Source organism: Coturnix japonica, chromosome 2 (assembly GCF_001577835.2).
Source record: "Coturnix japonica isolate 7356 chromosome 2, Coturnix japonica 2.1, whole genome shotgun sequence".
In the NCBI taxonomy this organism is placed as follows: Eukaryota; Metazoa; Chordata; class Aves; order Galliformes; family Phasianidae; genus Coturnix; species Coturnix japonica.
In genome coordinates, this window is record NC_029517.1 from 71,371,511 (window position 1) to 71,381,268 (window position 9,758).

At 36.2% G+C, this 9,758-nt stretch overlaps 1 long non-coding RNA gene across 1 annotated transcript; it reads right to left on the minus strand.

The window, feature by feature from the left end:
• Positions 1 to 7,126: 7,126 nt before the first annotated feature.
• LOC107309749 lies at positions 7,127 to 8,499 on the minus strand. The gene is made up of 2 exons (XR_001553317.2): positions 8,409 to 8,499; positions 7,127 to 7,940 (listed from the first exon to the last, which is right to left on the minus strand). It is a non-coding gene; the product is annotated as an uncharacterized LOC107309749 (long non-coding RNA).
• Between the last annotated feature and the right edge of the window lie 1,259 nt (positions 8,500 to 9,758).

Consider the following 9,758-nt stretch of genomic DNA (forward strand, 5'->3'; position numbering starts at 1 on the left):
ATCTTTTGCTATTCTACTTACAAATATCTTTACTGCTTTATTCCATTCAGAGTAGTTTAATAAAGCTAGGATAGACCCTAGGTAGAACAGGAAATGTGACCTCCTGAGCTTCAAAGTTATTAACTGGTAAGGGGTGAGAAGTGACAGCAGAGGAGAGGGAAAAGACACTAAAATATTTGATTTAATGAACTTCAGATTTATGGATAGCAGGAAGTCAGAAGTAATTAAGTATTACTCCGCATTTATTACTAAATCCTGTAAGTGACTGTCAGCTCAGAAAATATGCTGGCATTTTTAGGAAATGAAATTAAAACAGAAAATGAAATAAGATGCTGAGAATAATCAACAAGATCATGCTGTCATACAAGTTATAGTAATGGTACCTTTCATTCTTCTCTGGGGTGCTGTCTTTTCCTTCTCCTCAGCATATGTGCCCCAGAACAGAGATCTAGCATCTATATAACATTAATGCTGTTTAACTCAGATTGTATGATGAACTGATTCACCTGCCAGTATTGTCAGTTGGACCTCTCATAAATATTTTCTCCCCTTTGGGCACATTGCCTTATAGAGAAGAATACAGTTAACAGTTTAAGAGAAAAAGGGGAAAGAAAAGGCTCTGATCACAGTTTAACAGAGCAGTTTTCCATGAAAAAAAAAAAAAAATCCATTAAAATTGTGTTTTGTCCCTACCATCAGGTATATTTTCATTTCAAGAGAAAGAAAGGAAGCATGAAGAAAAGATGAATACATATCTGAGAGTGGAGCAATCAACTTTTTTTCTATGAAGTCCAGAATATATGACCTCCCTAGATATAGAAAAATACCTCTGTAAGTGTTTGTCCTGGCTTTATTTCAAAGCTGCTTTAAGCTGGTGACTTTTTAATCACTATTTGTAGGCTTGGTTTCTCAATATACTTTGACAAATGAAAACCAGATTATAGAAAAGCTCACAAGAAGAATTACAGTAAAGCAAAGATCTATGAGTTATTTCAAATTTCATCATGACAGCTTACCAGAAACTTCTTCTGTGAGTCACAAGCATCAGTTTACTTTTCACTGTCTGCTTCAGTGTACATATTGTTTAGGTGTGTAGAGGATTAATTTAATAGATAAAATTTAACAGCACAGAATTTATCAATAAGATGCAGAAACTATAGATATTTCAGAAGTATGATTAAAGGGAAGCTAGTATAATCAAATAATTATGTTTTTATCATTCCTATATATCTTTCTAGGTATTTTTTTCTGAATCAAGTCTGCAGCCAGGTTGAAAAAGGCGGGAAAATGAGGAGAGAATGGAAGGGCTGTGCATTAAAGTGGAAAAAGATGCCATTTGTACATGCAATGTTATGGAATTACAGAAAAAAAAATTCTATATGTCATACATCAGTCAAACCTGGACTGAGAAAGTTCCTATCACAGCAGAATCTATAGTTTGGTTTAAAAAAGAAAAAAAAGGAAAAAACAACAACAAAAAAAAAAAAACCCAGAAAGTTAAATTACAACTTAAAAATGTAAGTTACAGTAGTGAAAAACTAATTCTTAACTACAAGTTATCTAGCCAGAATCAGGTTGGGACTTTATTTATTAGAAATAGAAGAACAAAAAATATGCTTAGGGAGAGAGGCTCAGGTCCCCTGAAATCAAACCCCATGTGGAAGAAGCACACTGATATCTTTCTTGACTTTACTGTCCTATACTCCATTGACAATAAAATAATGGATCAGAAAAATTGAATGTTTTAAGGGCATCTGAAAGATCACTTGTATCTTCTGCCAACTGCCCCACACATACCTCTCAGGACCCCGTCAAAGTCAGATTCTGATGTGTGAACTCTTTCCAGCCTTGACATGCTAGATATACCAGAGGCAGATTGATGTATTTGCAATAAAAAGGAGACTGCAGCAAGCTTGGAACCAGTGAAATTTACTGTTGTGAAAATGATGGCATTTTGATCCCGTGCAAGCCTCTAGTCCTGCCCTCATCATCCTGAATAGCAGAAAAACAGTTGCTATATCAAGTTTATAGAAGCTTTGGAAAGTGTCTTCATCTTCATCAAACTTCTGCATTCTGTAGTCCCAGGCAGACTACTTCTTGTGAGAACCCTCATTGACTCCATAGTAAACTACAACATACCTATATCACAGGCTATCCAGGAGCTAAAAGTAGTGTTCACCAATATTTATTTTGAAAATAAAAAACAACATGAAGGTCTTACAGAGGAAAAAGTATGGGATTTATTCTCAATTTTCCCCAAACAAACATACAACAAACTTAAAAAAAAAACAAAACTAACCACCATCACATAAAAAAAAAACATAATGCAAAATGTTATCCCTTTGAAAGCCTGAGTCAGTAACCAGCTCTACCAGGTAAAATTAAGGCAGACAACTTGAGATTCTATTAGCTATGTTCTACCAAAAACCAAAAAAACCAAAAACCAAAAAAACCAAAAACACCAAAAACCAAAAACACCAAAAACCAAAAACACCAAAAACCAAAAACACCAAAAACCAAAAAAACCAAAAACCAAAAAAACCAAAAACCAAAAAAACCAAAAACCAAAAAAACCAAAAACCAAAAAAACCAAAAACCAAAAAAACCAAACCAAAAAAAACAAAAACAAAAAAAAAAACAAAAACAAAAAACCAAAAAAAAACAAAAAAAACAAAAAAAACCTTCTGTTTCAAAACACAGTATTCCACTGTGATTTTCCACACAGGTATCCACAGGCTGTGAAATCCCAAATCTTGCTTCAACCCTTGCATGACAAGATTGGTATTAATCAAAGATTAAGATATTCTAGAAAGAAAAGAAAAAAAAGCAACAGATTTGATGCCACTGATTAAGGCCAGATGCTACTATTTCTAATCCTTCTGAGTAGTACCTTAGGCTGTGGAACGAGTTGTAAGATGGGATGACAATTCAGTTCTCGTTGTTAGGGATGATCCTTAATTTTAATACCTGCAGTCTAGAGAAAGAATAGAAAACAGTTACTGAATAACTAAATAGGCTATGAAGGCTTGACTGGTGGATAAAATAATAGTGTAGTGCCCACTACATTTTCTGTCTTTGGGAAAAGAGAAAAAGATATCCAGAAAAATTCTAGCTTCGCTTTCAAGAAATATCAATAATATCTTAGCCACGACCAGTGGAGTTTCTCAAATCCCTGCCCAGTGCTGCTGGCCTGGATTTTGAATGTATTTTATGTACTAGCCATGTAAATAATTCCTTGTTGGCTATAAACTCAGTTGCAAAGCACCACAGCAGCTTACATCTCCCAAACTACCCAAGAAACAGGTGGTGCAATTGCAACAAATACTACCAAAGGACTTTCTGAATTCCCAGGTCATTGGATATGGGGACCCCAAGTTCTTCTTAATTTTAGTTTGTTTGTGTGAAGTGCTGCAGTTAAACAGTTGGAGAACATGAACAATCAAGTAAACATAGCTGTATAATCAACAAAAATAGAGCGGTATGGTTAGAAAGAAAAAATTGGAAAGAAATGAAAAAAGTTCACCTGCATAGACTCACAGAGAAACCTCCCAGAAGAGCAATCTCCAGAAAGAGATCCTTCCCCAGTGGCAGTCAGTCCTTAAATGGGGTCTAGGAGAGCTGGAGCCAGGCTCCACCCCTTCCAGTCTGCTGAATTGCCTGCACTTGTGCTCCCATGCCTTACTCATAGCTAGCCTCAGGTGTTCAGTCAGCGGTTCAGGCCATGGTTCAACAGTTCCCATATACACAACTCAGCATTTTAGTATAAATGTCAAATTAGAACAGTAAGATGTGCAAAAGCTAACAAGTAATTTTTCTTGTTTATGTAAAAAATTATTTTTTGCTATTAGTGCTGTATGTGATCTGTAATTATTGAAAACCTTTTAAAAATTTACAGATACTCAACTGGCAGCAAAAATTGGAGATCTCTCAGTTTACAGCAATGTAAAATATCAGTAGCTAAAATGGGAAAAGAAATGCCCATGGTTGAAAAATTTTGTAGAGGTTCAGTGAAAGCAGTGTACAAGAGACCCACAGATGAGCATCACTCGCTTTAGATCCTGTTGCGATAGATGTTTTCAAAAGCTTGCAGTAAAAGCATTTTTGAAATAAGAGTTGTTGCTCATGGTAACATTTGCCTGTCAACACTATCTTGCTCGTCTTCTTATGCCATCAGGGCTACAGCTATTTTCATATTTATACAGTGAGTATAGGAGGACTCTATAGAGGAAAGCACTGGTCTATTAAAATATTTTCTTCCATTAGTAACATTGTCTTAGGAACACAAGAAGTGTTCTAGGGGACATCAACCAGCTTTTCCAGATTAGCTGAAGTTCAAGATATAAAATTGTAGTTTTAATTTCCTCACTTTCTTACATGATATATATATATATTGCTGTACATCCTAATGATAATCAGGGAGTGATTTGGGAAAAAAAATAAAAATCTAAGGCCAAGTCTTTTCCTTCATCTTAGGAAAAGAGAAAACTTTTATCGTGGTGATGGGTAGAGGACTACAGGAAGATGTAGAACAGGATAGTTTCATGACAATGTGTTTGTTTCAACATATATTTTGCTTTCTTAGATGTAGCTACAAAGCATTTTCAACAAAGGGTAAAAACACAGCTGACATTTGGGATCTCAATGTTTTGTGATTTAGGTGTTGGCCTAGTAGAGAGGAGTTTGCCTGTATCCAACAGTTGTGCCTGTATTCAATGCATTAATATTAACAGTTGGTATTAATACTAAATAATTTAAGGTTGGATTCACCTATTTCAGATTTTGTATATCTAAAATGGAAAGCCTTGGCCAGAAGAGGGTGCAAAATTACCTAGCAAGCAGAAAAGCATGAAATCTTTGAGAAAAAGTAAAAGTTGCACTATGCTTCTCTCATCTGTCCCTTCAGCTGAGAGAAGCTTTCTGTGAATCTACTCTTTCTGAATAGCAAACTCATCAAGATTCAATGTACTAGCAAGGAAAAGAGAGCTCATAATAAAAAACAACATTTCAGTACAGAATAATTTATCAAGAATGTTGGCAATTTTGGAAAAAAAAAATGAAGTCAGCAACATACTACATAGTATACTTCTGACTGATGCATGAACAATATGGAATGCATGCCCGGGCCACTTAAAGTATACTGTAATTTGCAAAGTAAATAGTCATTTAAGTTGATCTCTCAATATCCTGTGACCTTTTGTAACAATGTTGTCATATCTCTAAAGTGTCAGTTTGATCATTTTTTTGACATTGACAATATGCCTGAAATTCTAGGGTGATTCCATAGCAGAATATTGGGAAAAAAACAAACAAACAAAAAAACCCACTGTTTTAAAATAAAAGATTATTCAACAGTAAGAAGATATTCAGTGTCAGTCAGAATAGCAGACTACTCCTTAAAGAATAAACTTTTTAAAAAATTAGCAATATCTCCATCAAGTCAGAATGGCCACATATTTGAAAAAGCAGGGAAGTATTATTGTTTTTATTAACTTATTTCCCCAGATTGCAAAAAAAAAAAAAAAAAATGTGTTTGAAATTTTAGTATATACAACAAATCTGTTCAAATCCATGTATTTCTAATTTAGAGACTAATTTAAAAGATGTTTTGGTTCTAGGAGAAAACCAACGTTGCTAACACACCAATGTTTACAGCTGCTGTTAGGCAGTGTTGTACAGAGCGAAGGCCATTTACAGTGAAAAGGCTAAGGAGCTGGAAAGGAGCAGAATCAGGATAGCTGATGGGGAGCGGAGTGAGCAAATGACTGTGTGGTGCTTAGCCGCCTGCTGATTTAAACCACAACATATGCTATTATGATATTCTTCTCTTTTCAAAATATCGCTGTAATCCAAAAGTATCTTTGATGTGATACACTATTCAACATGGAAAAAAAATAAAAATAAAAAAAAAATAAAAAAATTACATCAATTTCTTAATTCTTTACTGTGCTCATACTGTTTTTCTTTGCTATTAAAAAAGTAATAATAAAAGCAAAGGGTGACAATTTCAGAGGTGTCTTGCATCAGGAGTACAAAGCCAAGCAGATGTTAATAAGGCTGTGAGTTAAATTTTGTTTCTTCATACACTATTTACAAAGAAGATTCTAGATGGCTACAGCTGAAGCCAAATAAATCAGTCCAAGCCCTAATTGTACATGCCACAGACTAAGACATCTGGATGGGAATGAAGGAACAAAATCCTTTTGGATTTTTTTACACAGATTTCTTTAATAAGAGGCATTCCAGTAATCATGGAATTGAAGAAAACAGTAGCAATAAGTTGTAAGTTTCAGTAAGCCAGGTGCAAGCATCTATTTATTTCACTCTCTTTCATACTAGAGACACTGGCAGGCAATTATTAAGGTAATCAAATATTTTTATCTGATTTACAGGCAAAAATGTAATGGAGCAAGTTCATGGGTTTTAATCTATCATATTGAAAGTCAAGAACAGCTCTATACCCAAGAGCAATTGCAAAATAAATGTAGAAAGGAGTAAGTACATTGGAATCTTTATTCTTTTTTGGTACTACTTTTTCTTATATTGAAGACAACACATCAGTATGGAAGACTACTGGTAAGAATGCTTGTACTTCAGTTCTCATAACACCCTGGAGAGAGTTTTGCCATTTTATGTATGCCTACATCATTTATCAGTGGCAGTCACAAAAAAAATCTCATTGACCATCTTGTTTTTCTAGTAAAGTTATACAGTCTGCTAAGGATTAGGACCTGAGAAACCTAGGAACGCTACTACTATCCAGTTTCATATTATGTTTCTCTCCTTTGATAAGTTTAAGTATATAAAGGGCAGAAATTTATACGCCAACACTAAAATGTGTAGTGCAAAAAATGTGGGCGTAGTCCGTCCACATCTTCCAAAGGGAACAAATCTCACTACAATGTCTGTTCTGAAACACAGTCAGCAAGTGAGATACAGTTGCGATGCCAGAGGGTTTTCTTACCATCCAAAGAGACTTGGAGAGGTTGCAGAGATGAACTGACAGGCACTTCATAAAGTACAGTAGGGAGAAGTGCAAACTTGTGCACTTGGGGAGTGACAACACAAGGAACAAGGATGTAATGGGAATAAACAAAATGGAAAGAAGTTCCAGGAGCAGACCTGCAGGTACTGGTACACATCAAACTGGACATGAGCCAGCAGTGTGCACTTGCAGGAAATAAGGCTTTGAGGGTATCCTGGACTACTATAGGTAAAATGCTGTCAGTCCATCAAGGTTGGGGAATTTCTGTTCTGCTCAGCACTGATGAGACAAGAGGTATTTGGACATCCTGGAAAGGGTCCAGTGAAGGACCATAATGATGAAGGAACTAGAGAATGTCTCTGATGAGGAGAGACTGAAAGAGTTGGAGTTGTTCCGCCTGGAAAGAGGAGGCTCAGGTGAATCTCATTAATGTCTATTAATATCCAAATGGAAGGTACAAAGAGGATGGAGGCAGGCTCTCTTTGGTTGTGTCCAGTATCAGGACAGGACACAGACACATACTTGACCACAGTATGTTCTGTCTGAACACCAGGAAGTACTTCCATGCTGTGTGGATGATGGAGAACAGACTATCCAGAGAGTGTGTAGGGTCTCCTTCCTTGGACATCTTCAGAAGCCACATGGACATGGTGCTGGGCATCATGCTTTTGGTGGACTTGACTGAGCAAGAGATTTGGACCAGACAGCCTCCAGAGGTTTCTTTTAATCTCAGCCTTTCTATACTTCTGAGATTCTCTGACTCTCTGAAACAGAACCCTACAATTACTGAACTGGCAAGTGGTACTTAATAAGTGATTCTAACAGGTAGGTAGGAATCCCACATGCTGTTGGTACACTGCAGCTGGATGAAGACGAGGATTTGTGGACATTCAGGTATGGTATTTCCTATTAAGCTGATCCCCAGCCAGTGAATTTAGATGTAGATCTTTAAATTCATCTGAATACATAAAAGAACATGAAGAGATCAAGTGAGGTTGGCATACAGTATACTTTAAAATCATGCATGATGCAAATTTTTCATTCTCTTGATAGAAGTTATATTATTGTTAGAAGCCCTACCAAATCTATATTAACCTTGACCTCCAAATACTTATAAGCACAGTAAAAAACGGTTGTTACATTTTTTATCTGAAGATCCTGCAGCTTCTGAGGAGACTTTTCCTGCCTCTTATTGAGCTTTGCAGCTAGAAGTTTTGTCAGATAGTTCACAGCAGAGCACTGCAAAGGTCTATCTCAGCATACCAGAATTTTCTCTTTCTAATTCCAGAAATTTCTTCTACCTGCACCATCAATTTTTGGATCTCTTACATCAGGTTATTTGTGTACAAAAGAGACTCCACTCTTAGTACTTCTGTATGGTGACAATAACATAAAGATGGTAATAAATATCCAAAAGATTACTTACAGGAAAAAGTCACCCACATGGAAGCTCTCAGTCTGCTAGGAAGCACTGAGGCAATCTCCACCAAGAAGTTATCTCCAAGAGATGCTGCCTTAGTGGTGGTCAGCCCTTAAATGAGGTCTAGAGGAGGTGGAGTCAAGCTCCACCCCTTCCAGGAGCACAGTTAAATTACTCTCACCTGAGCTCCCACAGTTGACCTGACACTCACCTGATTAATTAGAGGTTCAGGCTGTGATTACCAATTTCCCATAGCACTTCTCTAGATAGAAAGTCCTGGAGGATTTATGAATGGGTTTCCTATTGGGAGGGAAAGCCAAGTATACCTTTTGTGAGTCTTTTTTGTTAAGGAATAAGGAGGAGACAGACAGAAATCCTTTTATAGGAGGGCTTCTGTTAAACATCACTGACCCTCCACTGCAAAGTAGCTTCAGCCTTGTTTTCCTGGACCATTCCTGAATTACATAGAGTTACTGTGCTTATTTCTTCTCAGTCTCTTTTCTTTTGGATGGTGTTATCACAAAGAGGACCAGGACATCACAAACTTTGAGTCAGTCTATAATGAATTGCAAGAGAAATTCAGATCCTCTCATTCCTTTAGAAGCCATGTAGTTTTATTCCAAAATGTTAGGTTATTACAGAATAATGTTATAATGCATTTATTTATTTACATTTAGTATCACATTAGTCTGTAGAGTAATAACTTTAAGAAGAAAATAATCAGATTAATAAGGAGGATAATAAACATTATTTTCATCCTTCTATATAGGTCTTTCAGAGGATGGACTTATTTGATAGTAAAGCAGTTCTTTTTTCACACTGAAGAAAATTTTGCTAGATCAGTAATAAGTACTATTATTTACTCCAGTAATCACTCAATCACTCTTTTAAGAATTGTTGAACAGCTTGGATTGGAAGGGAGATCTGCAAGCATACACAAACATATCTGGTCACTTGCTCAAAAAATTTACTGAGATGGGCATATTTGCACCCTCATCACCTGCCTCAGACCTCAGGGGCTTTCTATACTCTGGAGTTCCCTACAGTCAAACATCTGAATAATTTTTTCATTCCTTGGGGATCTGCTTAGTTGCATGACTGCAGCAGGTGATCACCATGTATTTTTCATACTTGGTACCTGTGGCCGCTAAAAGAAAAAAGAAAAATAGAACTAATGAAGAACAAAGATGATGAAGGAAGATAACCAGAATTCAGTGTATTTTTGCATCATAACCTGTTGGAGAATTTCTCTGAAAAAGCGATATACTCATGTTTCATTAGGAAGTGGTTGTGGCTTCAGTAGACACTTAATTTTGACACAGACAAATCAGAAATGTGTAAAAGAAAACATAAGTG